This window comes from Haemaphysalis longicornis, unplaced genomic scaffold (genome assembly GCF_048455015.1).
Source record: "Haemaphysalis longicornis isolate Haplotype H1 unplaced genomic scaffold, Haemaphysalis longicornis Haplotype H1 scaffold_3, whole genome shotgun sequence".
In the NCBI taxonomy this organism is placed as follows: Eukaryota; Metazoa; Arthropoda; class Arachnida; order Ixodida; family Ixodidae; genus Haemaphysalis; species Haemaphysalis longicornis.
This window is the reverse complement of record NW_027526335.1, coordinates 43,206,253-43,226,352: the sequence shown is the minus strand read 5'-3', so window position 1 is coordinate 43,226,352 and position 20,100 is coordinate 43,206,253.

Genomic DNA, 20,100 nt, shown 5'->3' with positions numbered 1-20,100 from the left:
TCTCAAACTTGCGGCAATACTTGCTTGGCTCGATGTGCTGTATGCCCATGTCAACGAATTTCCGACCGATTTAGTGAAGGAATATAGTGAAACAAAATTAACAAAAGGCAGCTACAGCCGAAGATGGTATTGCGAAGATGGTTGCGGGTAGTGCTCCAGTAGGAACTCACATCCCGTAGACGCGGTTCACCGTAACCGTACCGTTCGCCGTAACTGCCAAGCACCCGTCGAGTGTCTTCACGGCAGCCTGAGACACACATTCGGCCACAATTTTCGGGGGATTGTGTACAAGTCCAGATAAGAGTTCCTTGGCTTCTTTTCGGTCGCCAGGGTGCTGCTTGTGCGCCTGAAGAAAAAAAAACTCGTCCCGCTGTATTCCGCGCTGCTGCGGTGAGCATCGTTAGAAATTACATAATTCTGGCAACAGCGTGAAAGAGCTCTCATTCTTCTCAAGCCAAATTCGGGCTCTGTACATCCAAGTTTTAGAGCACGTGCCTGAGTTTCTTAATCGTCAATCTGAACGCGCTCGACCTTCTCCGACTCTTCCGGGTCTCCGCCAGGTGATTCTCGGAACGTTGGCTGTTCGCAGAATTGCTGCAAGACTGCAGGCGAAGTGACTTGGTTGTTCATGGTGCTCATTGCGGTGTCTTTTTTTTTTTTTTTTCTTGAGGTGGGGGGGGGGGGGGGGGAGGTTTTTCCGGCAGGAGTCCCGAATACTTTATTGTCGTCGCCCGGTTCTATTTGGGCTGGGCTGGGCGTTGCGCAAGGAGCATAAAAGATGTCATACCAGCACCTACCACATGTCCCGCGACCGGGAATAACACAGGATCCTTGTACCAAATGCGAACTCGTGCTCCGCAATAAACAAAAACACACAAACGTCGAAGAAGCAGCCGAATGAAGTGACTGTGTGCACAGGCGAGAGTAGGCGGATGGAATGTCGCCGAATTTGGTATTGACAAGGTAGTAACGTGACAAGGTAGTTAGAGTTGTATTTGCTAACTACTTATGAACTTTACTACCCCGAAGAAAGGTACGTAGGTCCTGCACTAAGTACGGACCCTAAATGATATCGTTGCTAGTCTAGACCGTGCACTTAGTAACTGCTGCTTGTTTGATACTAACATTCATTGATACTAACAAAAGTCTGACTATTGAACACAATAACTACAGACCTTTTCCCACTCCACCTCACGACTAAAAGTTTTTGCAAATCCACATGCTAACTTGTATATGCTGACATTAAAATGTCTAATTCAAAAATTAGCGCTAAAATATTTTATTTTTGTGACAATCCCGCCGACTCTGTCGGAGGACTTTCTACTGCTGGCTATAAAAGCAAGAAGAGCAGATGTATTTCTAAATTAACTAAGTTATTCTAGCGCAACGCCCTATTGTTTTCGCGATTCATCCGCATCAACAACCTTCGCTGCGAAAAACGAACCATCGACCTCTTGCAAGCGTTGCACCACATCGCTCGCGTTGCCCCCGTATACTCTACAGGGGCCGGTAGCCGAACCAGGACTGCGCTGATGTACCGTTATTTAGTGACGCTTATCGCAACGCACCTATGGAAGGAAGGAAGAAATACTTTATTTTGAGCCTGGTGATGTGGGAGTGGCCCTTAATTAGTCCAAGAAACCATGAGACGACCGTGATGTCTCAGCCCTAGACACTCGGATGGGCATCCAAGCCGGCGCTGGTCCTCAGGTTCTCCCACAGCTCAGGAAGGGGAAGGGAAGTGGGTGAAGGTGTGATAGTGGAGTCCCCCAAGATCATATGTATGAGGGTACATGGGTTAGGGCAGAATTGACATGTGGCAGGGTATTGGGTAGGGGACATCCGATTTACCCCACCCACTTACGGGACAGAAGTGTCCAAGTTTCTGCCACTTACGGGGCAGGAATTTGGAGGCTCACTAAAAGCGTTCAACTTAAATTGAGGATGACTCAGCGAGCAATGGAACGGAAGATGATAGGTGTAACATTAAGGGACAGGAAGAGAGCGGAGTGGGTCAGGGAACAAACGCGTGTTAAGGACATATTAGCAGAAATTAAGACGAAAAAATGGATGTGGGCATGTAATGCGAAGGCAAGGTAACCGTTGGTCATTAAGGGTAACAGAGTGGATCGCTAAAGAAGGCAAGCGCGGCAGGGGCGGCAGAAGGTTAGATGGGCAGATGAGATCAAGAAGTTTGCGGTGATAAATTGGTCGCAGTCAGCACAGGACCGGGATAATTGGAGATCTATGGAGAGGCCCTTGCCCTGCAGTGGGCGTATAGTCTGATGATGATGATGACATCCGATGTAGCCAAGTTGGGTGAGGAAAGATGTTTGGAGTCTTCGGTGTATTACTTGTCTTCTTGTAAGCTACGGGTGAGGGTGTGGTAAATGTGGGCTTGAAGTGCGGTAATGTTGGGTGATGTCTTCAAATGTGAGCAGGTGAACGAGACTCGGTGTTTCCTAAGATGTCTGGGAGGAGAGTTTGCAGGCTTGACTATGGGTAAAGTTATTGCCCGTTAGTGACGAGTGTCCCGGGGTCCACACTATGTCCATCTTCCGGTTGGGGACGTATTGATGGAGGAGCTTCCACGTGGTAGAGGCCATGTTACCTGCTAAAAACTACGACCGACTGCTTGATAATCCGTAATTACAATCGTTGCGGTAGTTTGAGGGATGGCGAGGGCCACAGCAAATTCTTCCGCGGCCCACATAAATGTGGTCTTGATTGAGGCGCAGGTGACAATCTTGTCTTTGGTGGTTACCATGGCTAAGTGATGGGACGGATTGGAGTAAAGGCTGGAGTCTGTGTAGGAAAACATTAGGATTGTTTTAGATTCGTTCTTGGGCTTGGCTACGAGCGTGGCGACGACCGGAGTGCAAAAAGAAATGCATGTTTTTCTGGAAGAGGGCGGATACGAATGGATTGACGCCAATTATGGGGTCTGAGTTGTTGGCATTTTGAGGTCCTGTAAAAGTGCCCGTCCTGTTGGTGTTTGAATTAGGCTGAGACATTGACTGGAAAAATGCCCCTCGACGAATTCCAAGACAGAGTTGTGAACGACTAATTTGAGAAGTTTAGTTGTCGCGGTGGGCATAGGGAGATAGAGTTTTTTATAGCTTTGCGGAAGAGGCGATCAATGGCTTCCGTGTCACGTTTGGTGAGAATAGGGGGGGGGGGGGGGGATGTAGATGACCCGTGATATGAGGAAGGCGCGGTTAATTCGGAGAAGGTCTTCCTCATTCATTCCGCGATGTCAATTGGAGATGCGGTGAAGCATGTGGATGACTTGAGTAAATACTGCGGTGTGCTAGGATATGGTCTGATCGCTCCGTATGTTCGCCTGGCTAGTAACACCAAGTATCTTGAGTGAAGGTCTGGGACATATAAGATGACCATCGAGGGTCATTTGAACTGATTCTTCATTGGATGCAGGGGGACTTTTTCGTACAATGATGAGGTCAGATATTTGAGGGGAACACCGTACTCTCCTGTCCCAACGAAACAGGCTGCGGTTTGCGTGCTTACTCCTATATTTACGATTTTCTCAGCCACAGACAGGCGATCCTAAAAGCAGGCGATATCAAATCTGACCCCACCCCCCTAGGAGATCGGGGCACCCCTTAAGGTTTTGTTATTTCACCTCTACTTTTCCATTAATCTTTCGTGAGAAAAAACATCACGCCATAGTAGTTGAGCAATGTGACCAGTAGTAGCACGAATTGAGTCACTAAAACAAACCCTCGGTTGCCTATGAGCGCATTTGAATTGACAAGCTGCTCCGTATGGGGCTGCACTACACGGTGGAAGGACTCGTTGAGGTCCACTTGTCAAATCAAATGGCATGGCTCGTTCGCTAAAGGCTGCAATGTACTGAACAAAACCAAGTGGGTTTCGCGAGACCATCTAGCCACACTGCAACGGCGAAATAGCCAGGGTAGCGGTGCTGACGGACGGGTGCGACCACCTGACCACTGGCTCCATTTCACGAGCCACGGCCTAATGAAACCGGAAAGCCTAGCATAGCTCTCGCCCTCACGCAAGCCAAAACCACCACCATATTGTCACGGAATCACACAAGAGGTACGCCGCAGCTTCATGTCGCGCTTGGTGACACCCCTGACGCTACACATGCTACAAAAAATAAAAAAATAAATAAACAAGACACCAGACAGGAAGGTCGCAGTTGTGTGGATCCCGACCTAATTTTTCATGAGAGCTGCAATTAACACGCCCGAGATCTGGCCCACACACCAAACTTTTACACCGCTTTTGGCCGAAAAGGATGTAAAAATCTTGTCCCGTGGCACACACCTTTAAAAGGTGTTTTGAATAGAAAAGGGTGTGCTTGTGAACACCCTAAAATAAGGGTGTAGGGCTGCTTAACACCCTAACATAAGGACGCGAGCAGTGCAGCTACGCGTGACAATGTGGATCGGCTAAGAGCGCAGCACGACACACAGACACATTCAACACGCACAAGTCACACTTAGACCACAAATAAATTAAGCAAGAAAACCAACGGGACGCACGGCGGGAGCAAGTATATACTTAAAAAAAAAAGGTTTATTAGCATAATAAATATTCATCATTCAGAGAAAGGGTACATATAAACAGACTATCGACATATAAAGTCTACATATAGGCATACTCAGATGAAGCGAACAACATGGCAAGCTTGTAATAATTAAGCACTCACGCAACCAACTGACTCATTGAAAGTGTCTCGGTTTGACGAGCGTACGCGTAAGACCCCAACCTGGTCACTGCCTCCATAGGCGTCTAAAGCGTTCTACTTCTTTTGTTTTGGAGGCTACTGTGGCCCGGCAGCAGCGCGCGAGGACCTCACACAGTTCTGTGTCCGAGTCGGGTGCCCCAAGCGCGCTCACGCTCCATTCTGTTTTCTGGACGAAATGCCGCCACGCTGGCTTGGGGTCGGAAGCACACTCCACCGCGTCCACCTGCGTTCGCCATAGTGACAGGAGTCCTACGGTGAGCGCACATTCGCAGAGTACCGAGTGATCTATCGGGACGATTAGGTAGAGGAGACCCGACCAGTCGATGTCCCAGTATACGCCCAGAATGCACTGCATCTCATCCCAGAAGTAACGTGCCCTTTTGCATACCCAGAACACGTGCTCAGCCGTCTCCAGCCTCCCGCACAAGGATCAGCCTGCACCTTGCGGCAAGAAGAAGTCACGCTTCTCCTAAAGTGATGCCACCGGCAAAACCGCAGTGTGGCCAAGATTGCGGCAGCCGCCCGGCAGTTAAAAAAACAAAAAATACCGAGCGCCTCCCGACGACCGCCAAGCATACCCACTTACGAAGATTGGCCAAGACTGCGGCGACAGCCCGGCATTTAAAAAAAAAATCAAGACAATGCCGAGCACTCGTGCGTGCGCGCCTCGCGGCTACCGCCCAGCGTTCCCGGCGCACGTTTGTGAAGCCAGGCGTACCCACTTAAGGAGATTGGCCAAGATTAAGGATATCGCCGTAATCGTGGCAACACCTGCTCGGAACGAGAAAGACCCCAGCGTTCTTCGTAATGTGGCAACACTTGCTAGGAACGGGAGACGTGTCATAGCGTCTCTCGTTCTTTTTCGCCACACCCTTTTTCGCCAACACCCTTTTCGCCACACTAAAAGGGTGTAAACTTGGCAAAGGGATGTCCAATGATTATCACTTCAAAAAAAAAAATAAATAAATGAAAGAAGCTCGCACTTATAGCTACAATTGATGGAGTAAAGGTCGTTGCGGCAGCGAATAAGAAGCAAATCGGCTGCAATCGTGGACTTAAACCTTCGTGATGGTGGTGAATGTTGCGTACAGCTTCGCTACCTTTAAGTCTTGCGCGTTAGTGTGAGCTTCCTTCATTTTCCCCCCCTACCTCTTCAAAATTGTTATTTCCTCGCAAAAATGCATGAACTACCTCTCCTATGCCTAATTAGAATTTTTCTACTGTTTTGCTTCAAGAATATTCAAGAATATTTGAGACTCCCATTCAAGAATATTTGAGACTCCTGAGGGGGCGCCTTAAATTTCTGTCCCTAATATTTGTTTCTGCAAAAAGCCCACTAGGCCACCCCAATCGACGCGAACATCAGTGGGCTAACAAACGATTTCACTCTACCGACAATTCGCGTGTTTGCCTGTGAACCCTGTTCCTAAAAGGAAGCTTAGGGATCGTGCGTTGCCGAAAATAATGTAATGGAATGCGGTCATTAAGTGTTACCGCCCCAAACGACCCACTTACAAAAAAAGTCTGCCCGTTTCATCAGCCGTATGGGAGGAAAATAATGCCGGAGTTTTTTTGTTTTTGATTACGTTATTGGCATAGGGAATTTGGTACGTACGTCCGTACACGAAGCAAAATTCGTTTTTTAAACTCCCTAACTTCTCTTTTTTCATTTTGGGACTGGTGGCCAGCTGCTGAGGTGTACGTCCGTGTTATCGAAACGATGGTTAAGGATGAGACATATACTGCTTGGCCGTAAAAACAAACAAACAAACAAACAAAAAACGCTGCGCCGCCTGTAAAGGGTGCACCGCCGCAGGTAGGGTATTATCACAGTGAAGCCGGCTTTCGCGCCGGCTGGAAGCACAAGGGGCATATGCGCACCCCTTAATATACCATTTAAAAGGTAATAAACTTTGTTGGGCTACTAAAACGCAACAAAAAAAAATGGCGCAGCTCGCAGTTTTGGTGCAAGGCTGGGGAAACAGCGAAGCTGTGGGTCGACCTAGCTTGTTTACGCTTGGTATCTGCTGTCAGTTTGGGGGACCGACTATAACGGCCATGTAAAATACGGCTAAACTTGGTCTCACCCCTCAGTACTTAGCCTAGCATAGCAAGAACATCGCAAAACCTAACAAAATTTAGCAAAGCCTAGCAAAACGTAAGAAAACTTAGCAAAACCGGTAGAAGCTATAGGTCGACCCCCAGCTCCGATGTTTGTTTGACAATTGAACACCCGTTTCACACCCGTTCAACAGCCTACAGAAAACCGAGGGTTTTGCAGTTGGTCAACACCCTTTTCGCCACACAAAAAGGGTGTAAAGCTACAAATTAGGGTGTTGGAACCGAAGAAAAAGAGATTGTCTTCTCAATACCCTTATTCCACCTATACCACACCTTTTTTAGGCGATAAGCGTGTAAAAAAGTTTAGTGTGCACCATGCCGGGGAGGTGGAACCAGAACCCACACCACTCACAACTTCCCAAGGAATTATACAACACTACAGGCTCAGTGGAAGAGCATTCATGCACCACGGCTATATCTCATGAGGAATCCGGAAACCGCACTCAGACTAAAAGGGACAAACACATCTCCCGATCCAATCAGAGTGCGCCTGTTATTACCCGCACAATTCGACGCTCAGTGTAAGCTCCGTAATCAGCCTGGAACTCTCAGCCACATCATTCGGGAGGGTGACAACAATGCAGTCCTGTCCCACCCTTTCCTTACCCGGCTTTGAGGGCTGGAGATACTGCTGCCCTGCTCCCTACCTCAAGGTCAACTTCTGTTGGTCGAAAGGGCTGATCGACCCAAGACGGTACAATTAAGGCTAGCTGAAATGAGGAACCAGCTCGCCTGCACAAAAACTCAACGAGAAAGTTTCTTCTTTCTTACCTTTGTGGATATCGGGTGTACTCAATGCTGGAGGGATTGGGGGCCCCTATCTCAAAAAGGGGGTGGGGGAGGAAGGACGATAGGGAAAAGCGGGATAAATGTATTTGGGTGCAGGTCCAGGTGATGTTCATCAATGTGGTGGTTTCGAAAAGGACCGCGCCCATTGGCTGTGACGCTTTCCGTGGAGCGTGGACATTCAACGTTTGTGTGGCAAATAAACGGCTTCTAAACCTCCCACTGGCTGCGGAGCGTAGCGTATACCAGCCAACATGTTACTGTAGAAACTCTAAAAAGTAACCCGGACCAATTAAATCACAAAACTCAAAAACATACCACGCAGAAAAACTCTAGAACGTCACTCACTGCGCAATTTCCGCTGAAGAGACCTCCGCATTCACAACACATAAATGCTTAGATGTCCTCTGAGTTTTCTTTTTTTTTGACAGTAAAAATATCTGAAGATTTTGCACTCGGTTCAACGTACCGGGGGCAGGACCTGTGCGTTATTTTTTTACAGCGGAACTGTGTAAGCTTAAGCTCGGTCCGGTGGCGTTAACAAAAAAAAAAAAAAAAAAAACTGGGCCTCCGGTAAGGGTGCACCACCGCAGATAGGTTATTATAACAGGGAAGCCAGCTTTCGCGCCTACTCGAGTGTCAGCGCAAGGGACATATGCGTACGCGCACTTCTTACCATACTATTTTAAGTGCGAATGCACTTTATAAGCGACCCTGAATTCCGGTGACCGCCGTCCGTCCACATAGCAACAGCTGCGGGTGCGCGCGCTCCTCGTCTTCCTCGGCAACGGGGGGAGATGGGCGCGCGCTGCCTGGCCGCTGACATGGCACATACCCACGTGGGGGATTGGCCAGGAATCTCCTCGTCTTCCTTGGCAACGGGGGGAGATGGGCGCGCGCTGCCTAGCCGCTGACATGGCACATACCCACGTGGGGGATTGGCCAGGAATCGGGCGTGAGAAGGGCTAATGCACCCGCTTAAAGGAGTACTGACACGAAATTTCAAAGCTGAGATCCGCTCTAGCAATCAGGTACAACGACAACACAAATAGGTGTCTGTGAATAAATGCATCTTTCTTTCTTTGTAGTTGTGTGTGTGTGTGTGATCTCTCTTTCGCGAACATTACCGAACCGCGCAAATTCAACTCGTGCATTCGCACTTTCACATTCTTCCCCTCGGGGAAGTGCGGGGAATTTATTTAAAGGTGATAGCCTTTCTTGGGCTACTAAAACGCGAAAAAAAAATGGCGCAGCTTGCACTAGTGGTGCAAGGCTGGAGAAACAGCGGACCTGTGGGTCGACCTAGCTCGTTTCTGCCTGGGATCCGCTGTTAGCGTGGGGGACCGACCGGAACGGCCTTGTGAAATCCGGCTAAGCTTGGCCTCACTCCTCAGTACTCAGCCTAGCATCGCAAAAGCTTATAAAACTTAGCAAAGACCTACCAAAACTTAGCAAAACCGGAAGAACCTAGGTGGATACCCAGCATTACTATTTCTCCTCTCTTGCACCACTATGCAAGCTGTGCCTTTTTTTAAAAAAGTTTTTAACGCTTGCAAAAGCGTCCCCGGGGGCAGCAATTCCTCCTTTTCCCCACTTTCCTGCTGCGATTTTTAGAAGGGATTCGGCTGGCTAACGTCTGCTCTCGGTTAGATATTTGCTACAGAGAAAAAAAAAGCCTGACTGTTTCCAAAAGCTGGCTAGTATATATGTACCGCCTTATCAGAACGGATGTAACAACAAAGGAAGGTTGGCGGCGACCCCAGTCATACCTGCATTTTCGTTTAAGCAGGCTATCGAAATAAATTGCTTTCTTCGTTTTACCTGCACCTATTATTGCTCTTTTTTTCTTAGGTGGAAACGGGCTTGTCCCTTTAGTATCATCCATCGCGCGCTCTAGCGCCTCCGAGAAGGCCGCTAGCGATGTCACGTCTCCAGCGTAAGAGCCCTTGCACTGCTGGCCAACATTTTTCCTTATTTTCACACAAAACTCAAGTATGCCGCCTTAGAACTCCGTCCTTGGCAATATTCCTCCGTGTACTTTTAAGTGCACATAGTATGTGTTGTGTAACACCTCCTGGGGAGACCGAAGGCGCTACGCAAGACGTCGTCCTTTTCGTTAAACGCGGCGCGCCGTGGCCGCATGTCGTCCCTAACGCGCGGGACACATTCTATATCGTCCATCTTTATGAATGTCAGAAACGCATTTCGGATTCTGGAATACACTTTCGTCATCGATCATACACAAGCAAGAGCGCCGTCGAACAGAAAGTAGAGAACGGGGAGGCGACGGAGCTAACCTTATATTCGAGGACTTCCTCCTCGGCTTCGCCCCTCCCTTGTCTCACGTCTCGCTCAAGGACCTTCCTCTTATACGTAGGGTACATACAAATACAGCGTTATTGCCCCGGCTCTTTGCGCCTCAAATTCCCCGTTTCTCCTCCTCCTACATCACCTCCCGCCACCCGTGTTCTGCGGGATGTGGTATACACCGGCGAAGCCTTGTCGCTACATGGCCGCCTTCGCGAGCGAAAATGCCGTGAGGCGCCCGCCGAGCATGACTACAGTTCTGTTATTCCGTCCTTCTTTCACTTTCTTTTCCTTTTTTTTTTATCTTGGGCGAAATTGACGCTGCTGTTGCCTCAGCTTTTCAGGCCGCCGCGTCCACTTCACCGCAATATAAGCTCGGCGGAAAAGCCATGTAATAGGCGCACAACGCCATTTTCCTGCGTTTTGACCGCCTGTACACACGCCAGAGTATACGACCGCCGCATACGCCGACGCCGTTTAAACTTAACTTCCCACACCGTAAAGGTTGATTAGGTGCGACAACGCAATACTAAGGCTTTCTTGTCTTGTCGGTGTTCCCAACCGTCGCCGATCCTGGTTTAGAAAGAAAGGACGGCGAGGAAAGAAGGCGAGAGAGCGGAATGACGTAGCGAGCGGGCCTGTAAAAGGCCGCACCGGCACCCCCCTCGCCCTGTCCTCGACCGCTATACTGTTGGAACGCCAAAAATGCCATCCAATAAGGATGTTAATGATGATTAAGACCCGGCAGTGTACCGTTGCGTCGCGCCGCAATAATTTGAGGCGACGCACGGGGCGAGGGAGTTAGCGACAGTTTCCGGACCGCGGCTCGTCGTCTCATATGCCACCTTTTGTTTTTTGACGTCGCGTATACTTTTCCGACGGTTATCGCCGCGGATTCTCTCTCGGTCCCCCCTTATTCTTCGTTCTCTTTTTGACTGCTTAAGTCTTCCCCTTTAGGCGCAGGCTCCGAATGGGCGAAGAACAAAAAATTATTTCTGCCTGGCTCGGCTCTTCTGCGACAGCTCCCATATTAATTTCAATCGGTTCCATCGCCCCTGTACCGGCCTGAGTTCGCGAAGGCTTTTTAGCTTTCTAGCTTTCCTGCTTTCGCTTCTTTACCTTTCTTCAGACTTTTTGTTCGTAATTTTACGTAACCGACTTTGCATTTACTTTTTAGTTGCACCCCGTGAGACCAGCCTCGACATTAAAAAAAAACCGGATGTAGGTAATGCTCATGCATGCAGTGGTTATTCACTTTTATTAATTCGTATTTTTTGTTTATTGAAGTTGCTCCTCGCAACTCTCGCTTCATCAGCGCGCCACGAATCCGAACGGAGTCTGAATTACCGCGAGAGCTTTCTTAAATCTCTCGGGGCTTGCCAAACGAATGTATATAAAAAGGATTATTGCCAGCGTATATTCCCCTTGCACACCATGCAAGCGGAACGTTTGTGCAGGCTGCAGCCAGAAAACGAACGATAAAGGTTCCGCACTTATCGAAATGGTCGATTCGGAAGCGAACGTCGGTAATCTGCGCACGGAGCGTACAAAAAAAAAAGCAGAAAAGAAAGGCATCAGAAGGAGAACGTGAATACGTGGAACACCGTGCAGATTGCCTGATACTATGACATTTCTTTTATGGATGTGGATGGGATGTGGATGTAGATATAAAAGAACAATGCTATGACAATATTACTAGTTGCAACAACAATGTTTGTTACCCGGAATGAGGATATGGTAATACAGAAACAGAAACGGTGCGCACAGCAGTGATTGTTGCACTCATATCAATACTGAAAGAAAAGAAATACAACGCCTAATCGTAACCGCAAACAAATAGCGCCGCAAAATACTGGTATGTCCTCACAGAGTGAAAAAAAAAAAAAAAACGAGTACAGATGGCAACAAGCAAATACTGAAATACTCAGAAACACAAGTACCAAACGCAATGCTATATTTTTGTCAAGAAGAGTAAAATACTGACTAGAAACCGTTGTTCAGAAACTGGAGAGTCCTGAATTTATAATCGCCCTCCCGACGCGGCCACGGATATTTACCGGCATTGTCATTGAAAAGGACGGATTACCTTCGTTAGTCCGACAAATACCGAACTTCAGGCCACACCCAGCTAACTGACTGACACTCGAGGCCTGCTACTAGAACTGCAAGATACACATGACACTATTAAGGTCGTAAGCGTATATACTATTCGTTCACTGCTGCTAAGCACTTTAATAGAGCGAAGACGCTTCGAACCTGCCGGAAGATACACAGTTCGACCTTATTTTCCGCTCGCCTTCCTTACCAGACTCCCTAAGCCGCCTTCATCTGATCCTTGCTCCCTTCATTTAGTACGAAAATATCTCCTCAGACGAGACGCACGCGCCCTAATTTTCCCGCGTATGCTCTCTTCCCCGTAACCTCTTTCGGGCTGAGGAAGTTTCTCTCCGGTGGCTTCAGTCTGGGGTGTCCCTTCATACCCTAAGTTACCTCGACTGCAGGACCCGCACTGGAAGATTCAAGAATCTGTGTCAAGTTTCCGTTTCCAGTGGCTGGGGCGGATGCCAAGCATCTACCGGGGATGCGCCCGGGCACAAAGACCACTCGAGACAGTGCACTCACGGAAGCTGGTCTCCGGTTTGATGAACCGCATGACTGCAGCCGCTCGGTTGTAGACAGACAAGTGCCGCAATCATCCACCGAAGTTCTTACACGAAACCAGGCTACAAATATGCTTTCTTGAAGACCTGCTTTCCCACTACACCAATGTTTTTTTCTTTCCTCCCTCGATCTATGATGTTTATCTCCCCCTCCTTCTCTTACCTTCCTCCTTTTTTATTTCTCTACGTCTCCTTACATACGCCGCCCGGCCGAACCACGGTGCTATTAAAAAAATCCTCCGTCGCATGCCCCCGCGCGAGGGACACGAGTAAATGCAGAGCATTGGGGTCGTTTACGTGGCGTAGGGTTGGTGGTGGTGGTGGTGGTAGTTGGTGGTAGTTGGCGGCCCGTCGCTGACGTGTCGCAGCCGCGTGTCGCGCACGAATCGAAGGGTACGTGGCCCGACGCTGACGAGCAGACGCTGCTTCTTCCTGACGAAGGCCTGGATCCGCTGCTCGACGTTGACGCCGCCCGCGGCTTCTCGTTCACGAGGGTCGGCGTCGGCGGCACGCTTACAACGCTTGCGTTCGGCGTCGGCAGCGCGCCGCCTCGCCGCATTGCCTTCTGCCGACGTCGACGAAGACGATGGTACGATGTCTTGTACTGGTTCCGCCCGCGCCAACCCGCTTTATAGGGGGTGGTTGTATTGCGGTAACGTTTAGTGTTTGGGGGGTTGGTGCTTTCACGTGTACACCACGCAGCTATCACGCCGCTAGCACGCCGCTGAGTCGCCAACGCACGCCGCTGACGACGTAGTTTGAATGAGTCAAGGATATAAGGCGCGTTCGTAGCCTTTGATTATGTGTCGTTTTGTGGAGCAGTGGGTAGAGCACCGTGTACCTTGCGTTCCGCCCGCAGGGTCGTGGGATCGAAACCAGGCGCCGGTAACTGTTATTTCTTTTTCTTTTTATAGTGTAGGGGGAGGCTGGCAATATATTCCCATAAAATAGACATTTCCGAAATCATCCAAACAGCTAAACCAGTAAGTCAGAATCGATTCGCACACCAAGACGAAAGAAACAAGACGCGCAACTGAAGGCTAAATGGGCCAAACAGAGGCAAAACGCGCTGCCTATTTTACTTCATTCCCGGAGCGCGACGCGTAACTTTTTCTGACGGCCGTGGTCGAGGCGCTGGGCCCGCGAGCCCGGTGCGGAAACAGCGAGGGATGAAAACAAGAACGGGGACGGCGGCCAGAGGTCGCTAAAATTCGTTCCCATTTCGACAGCTGACGCGATTACAGCGCAAAGTTCACCCAATTCAGAAAGGGGAAAACGGGAGGCAGAAGAAGCAGACGCTGAATGGACGGTGGGATGGGGGGTAAGGGGTAGGGGTGGCAGTCCACTTCGGTTGAAAAAGCGATCGAGCGACAGAAAGCATGTTTACCACGTGTGCCCAATACGTTCGGACGCAGCGCATCAGGAAGCCCGAGCCGTAGCATCGACGGAAAGAAGGAAAAAAGGAACGCGTAAAAGATGTAAGTGTCCAGCTGGAGGGTTAGCGGCCGTCGTGGCGCTGAGGGAGAAAAGAAGTGTTCTTTCTTTTTGAACGAAGAGGCTCGCCGGACAGAAAAAGAAGGGTAGAAAAAAATAGCGAAAACTGGAGTACCCGGCATCCATCAGGGAACATTCTTGCATCGGCCGGTCTGGGCCCGTTGTCTCTTGGCGCGCAGCGCGCCTGGACTGTTGAAAATAAGACAACAATGCAACAAGAACACCGAAAGGAGGGGAAAATGTGAGTATTTTTTTTTTCTTGCCGCTGTTTTGTTGCGTTGGGACGTTTTGGAGCTTCGTTCTCACTTTCGCGTCTGGCATTTTTTTCCGTTTTTTTTTCTCTCCTTTTTCTCCTGCTTTTCTTGGCACGTCGCGGCACTTCGGGACCGTCCGGGTCACCTTCCACCCCTCTGCATCCCCCTACCCTCCTCCTCCCCCTTATTTTTTATCCCCTGAGCGTTTGCGCATTGGGAGGAAAATTGAATTCCTGGCGCAAACATCAAGGCTGTCCGACAGCTAACTTTATTTCCAAACGCTGAACCATCGATTCGATAACACGGACGGACACCTCGCCAGCTTGCCATCTGTCCCCCCCAAAAAGAGGTTAGGGAGTTCAAAAAAAAAAAAAAAAGAATTTTGCTTCGTGTACATGCGTACGTACCAAATTCTCTTTGCCCATCACGTAATCAAAAAAAAAAAATCTGGCATTATTTTCCTCTCTTACGGCTGATGAAACGAACATGTTTCTTATTTGTAAGTAGGTCGTTTGGGGCGGTAACACTTAATGACCGCGTTCGATTACATTATTCTCGGCAACGCACGACCGCTAAGCTTCCTTTTCGGAACAGGGTTCACAGGCAAACACGCGAATTGTCGGTAGAGTGAAGTCGTTTGTTAGCACATTGATGTTCACGTAGATTGTGCTGGCCTAGTGGGCTTTTTGCGGAAACGAATGTTATGGACATAAGTTTTAGGGGCACCCACAGTCTTGTGCCCAGGAGTCTCACATAATCTTGAATGGACATAGCAAGAGAAGCGAAACAGTAGAAAATACTATTAGGTCATAGGAGAGGTAGTTCATGCATTTTTGCGAGAATATAGCAATTTCGAAGTGGTATAGTAAAAAAAAAAATATGAATGAAAACTTGTAGACTAACGCGTAAGACTTGTAGGTAACAAAGCTCTGCACAACCTTCACGACCACCACGAAGGTTTAAGTCCACGATTGCAGCCGATTTGCTTCTTCTTCGCTGCCAAAACAACCTTTACTTCATCATTGTTGCTATAAGCGTGAGCTCCTTTCATTTTCTTTTGAAGTGATTATCATTGGACATCCCCTTGAAGGGACGTACTCTATGACTTGCCTCTCGTACGGCGAACGCTGGAGTTTTTCTCGTTCTGAGCAAGTGTTGGCACGATTACGGCGAACGCTGGAGCTTTTTTTTTTAGGGGGGGGCTAATACTGGCAAGTCTACTTAAGTGGATATGCTTGGCTTGACAAACGTGCGCGGGGGACGCTGGGCGGTAGCGCGAGGCACACATACACGAAAGTTAGGTATTTGCTTGGTTTTGCTGCCGGGTGGTCGCCACGAGGCCCACGCTCACTTGCGCGCGCACGGCAATTTCTTAGTATTGTTTTTAACTGCGCACACAAAAAATTACGATTCGCTGAACATATTCGCTGTTAAAAAGAAAATGGAGAAAAACTCGCGCTCCGGATGGGATCTTAAAAAAAATTCGCTCCAATCCACACTGTGAAGGTGGTTGGAAAGTAAACTTATAAACGGCACCCACAACAATTGTCCATGCGACGTCACTGGAATGCACACATGAGGCTCTACAAAGAGTGAAAACAGATATTCTGCCTGCCGTTACCTATAATTCGCAGGGGCGGCGTCCCGAACGCAGCAGCAGCGTCGGCCACGGCCGCTAGAGCGGCGGACGCCGCCGCTGTAGCCCGGACGTGCGTCGGCAGAAAGAAAACGGAGAGGCGCGTCATTCGAAGGGTGAGACAGCGGAACGTAGCCGTCCTGATGTGCTAGCTCGGGGCTACACCACCGCGCGACACAAGCGCGGACACCGAAACAATTCGTCATGTGAGCTTAGTGCTTCCCATTTATACCGATTTAAAATAGTTAGTTTAGTATGTTTGCCAATGGCGAGAAAGCTTAGGGAACTTTTATAATCGCTGTTTAGCAGAACCAGTTGCTCCTTTCGCCCTTTGTAGTACCTGTTAAATCATAACCGAATTGGTATTCACCAATTTAGAAAACAGAGTCCCATTCGTGTCAAGCAGTGCGCAAAAGGTAGTGATTGTTTAGCGGACAGATGTCTGTATGTGATCTCTACATTTTGTTTTCGGGCCCTGCAAACCAATCTTTAACGTATCTTTGCCGTACGATTACTTAATTCCGTTGTGTCCGGGTTACTCAGGAGGTGCTGTCGAACAATTTAATCAAGCCGTGCAAAGGAAGCGCGCAATGGACGCGAACCTGCGCCCAAACGGGCCGAAAACAACCGTCGCTAAGCAGACGACAAAGCCGGGTCGCGCCGATGCGCCCGCCGGCGTGAACGCGCGGGCAACGATGGGTAAAATCGCCGCGCCATCTACACTGTTCTCCGTGAGTGAAAACCGCCCTTCCCTCCCCAGCCGCGTTGGGAGTTTCTTGTCCCGCACGCTACGAAAGAATCGTTGGCTGGTAGATGTAGAAAGCTTTGCTTCAAAACCTTCGTATAACCCGTCCGGTGATCTACCAATTGAGCGACAACAGCGGCTGAAACGTCATATTTTGTATCCTTATGCGTATGTAAATGTTTCCGGCGTTCAGGGGTGATAGCCAGTGCAGCGCTGACATCTTCGGGGTGAAGGGAGACAGACCATTTTGCCACCCGTGGAAGTGACTCGAGCGTCTATGCCCTGTCAGGAGCAGTATAGTGACCCTGAACCCTCGTGTGTACCTGCAGGTAGACTGCCAGAACCGACGCCTTCGCAATGCGTGCCACCGCAAAGCTCGAAAAATTCCAGACGGAGGACGCGGCACACAAGGAAGTACCAACTAGATCGAAACCACATATATTCATGTGGCTTATGATAATTGGAAATGAGGGGACTCGTTGAATGGACATAGCCAGGAAAGCCAACGGTCGCGAGCGCCATTTATGACATTGAGGAAAGACATAGTCCGTCTGTTTTAAAGCGGAGCTTTCAGCCTCTCTCTGATGTCGTCTGTGGTCTGCCCGAAACGCACTGCAGGAAAGCCAACTTTCTCTGACGAAAATGGTGATCGTGTGGGAAGTGAAGGAAAATTAGAACGCTACCCATAGTCGGTATTGAACCTGGGTCCTTGGCGTTATGAAGCCGACGTCTATCCGATTGCATCAATCCGGCATGATCGAAGGAGTTTGAATTAGGAAATGGGGGCATGGACGGGCAAATTTAGAAAGAAAACGCACCCCTCCGTATAACGACGATGATGGTTGAACCCTAGGGAAAGCCGTGGAATGCCCGTATCACTAGCGAACGTACCCACATCACACCCCCTTACAATTCACATAAGCTTGGAATAGCATTACCACCATACTAATCATAATAAATAAATACGGTCCACTCGCTTCAGGGTTGGTTCGTTTGGTGTTGACGGTTTTGGAAAGTTTCGCGATCCCCCTTCGTTGTCGTATCGCAGAGGGGTAGTTGATTTTTTGCGGGTTCGGATTCCACCTGGTGCGCAAATTTTCCCCCATTTTTTTTTCTTTCCTATTGATAGATTGATTTGATTGTAGTGTTTAACACGCCCACACTATGCAGGTGATGAGGCGTGCCGTATAGTGGAGGGTTCCGGATTAATTTTGACCAGCTGGGGATCTTTAACGTGCGCCGAAATCTCAAACAGACGGGAGTTTTTTGCTTTTCGTTTCCATCAGAAAAGCGGCCGTCCGGGCCGGGAATCGAACCCGCGTCCTCGCGCTCAGCAGCAAAACGCCATAGACACTGGGCCACCGTGGCGGGTATCTTTCCTATACCGTTCTGAAATTCCTATTTCTAGACGGTCAAAGTACAGCGGCGCAGGGGCATAGACATCTTTCCCACTCGGAGGGTAAGAGAGAGCGCTGTTAAAGAAGCCATGAAGAGAAAATACAAGTTTGTGTTATTCGAAAGATTTCGTGTTTTATAGTGCCCCCAGCGCTTGTCCGAATGGAAACGATGCTTCATTCACTGAGAATTTAATTAATTTAACTTAAAATTTTGATTTTTCCGCTTAATCGTGTGTCTTCGAGGTCTGCAATGGCATCACAGGAACCGACCGCTCTGCAGCCGATTGGGAAGCCTTGTTTACCGTTAGAAAGCCTAGATGGCGCCACCATACCATGCCAAGCCATTTTCTGTCTTTGGTTTGTTTTTGACCGTATTCAAACCTGGCTTGTTTTTATTCAGGGAGAAAATAATCGTTTCGTGAAACATAGTGCTCACTCGACAAATACGGTCACGCAAGACACCGTTGCTTGCGTCAATCGGCCAGTGTCGTCTGAGACAACCCCAAAAGCTCCGCAGTCTTGTGCAGCTAAACAAGCATAGTGCGCGCAGTACCAACAGCAGTACGCATCGGTACTTCCATGTTTACGTGTGCTTTCGTGACTTCCACTGTTTGTACCACCATTCTTACGGCTTTAAAAAGAATGTCCCCCAAATTTAAGCGCAAATAGCTCGTTCGACAAGCTTATAAGCTCTGCCTAATTTGAGTTTGCTTTTGCCGCCATCCACCAATCGCAGAAGTGGCTGGTATGACATCATAGGCTCTGTTGCGGGAAATGAGCTAGTGGGTCGCAAGGCCATTCCCTTTTTTCCTAATTATGTAACTTATTTGAGCGAAGTTTACGTTAAAAGTGGTGTCAGTATGATTCTAAGGAGGCAATATTTTGAATGAACCAGACTTGTGTTTTCTTTTCATGGCTCTTTTAAGGACAAATGGAGGAGAGTATTGTGCAGAGAACGACGTACGCTAGCGTTGCTCGCACTTGCCGTAGAGGTGGGACACGAGGACTCGCAGAGCGACGCCCAGCAGAAGAGCGATTTCATGGTATACATGCGGTGACGCAATGACCAGAAGTATGCTGGAAACTACAACCTCGATCTCACAGATCCCTGCCCAGAAATACGACGCTCGGTACACAATGACGTCTTCTACTTATAGATATGCTCTGAGTATACAGTTTTCGAAGGCGTGCTCTCGCAGTGTACCGTAGTTGGCGTGGAGCAGGCAGCCAATATCGATTTATTTCAATGTGAAGTGTTCCTGGCTAGCTACAAAAATGACAACAAAATCCTGGCTTGCTGTCCACAATTTTGTAGTCATGAAATTTTGAGTTCCCTCTCTCAAAACAAAAATGAAGCCAACAGAGCAGGTGAGCACGTGGAGAAGACGTGGATTCACAGTTGATTGGTTGACAGGTGAGGTTAACCCGCGGAGATAAGGGGGATGACAGGCAAAAGAAAAAAACGAGAAAACGAGGGAAATAAAAAAAGAAAACAAGAGGATGAAAGGAATAAGAAGGAAAAAAAATTGGGCGCGTATCTGCTCCTTTCGTTGCAAATGTCGACAAAAGACGATAGTTCATTTACCAAGTAAATTCCTCCCTTAGCGTCCCGCTCACCTCTCATGTTGTTCCTCTTGCGTCGCACTCATCCCAAGGTAAACACGCTAAAGGTTTGCTTAAGTCAATTTAAATTTGGCGCGTTCCACTGCTCCGGGCCTGGTGCATTCATGTCAGCGCTGCCGTACGGTGGAGACGCGCGTGAATCGAGACACCTTACTTCAACGTTTATAGAACCGCACTGCCTTATTCCACGTGCGTTCGAAGCAGAACGTGGAACCTATTTAGTGGAACCTTTCGTAATTGTTGCCGCTTGATTTTTTTTATACGCCGCCAGGAGCTATGGTGGCGCGGGCGACAGCAAGCGACAGTGTGATTTTTGTTCCTACAGTGGATGTACTTTTT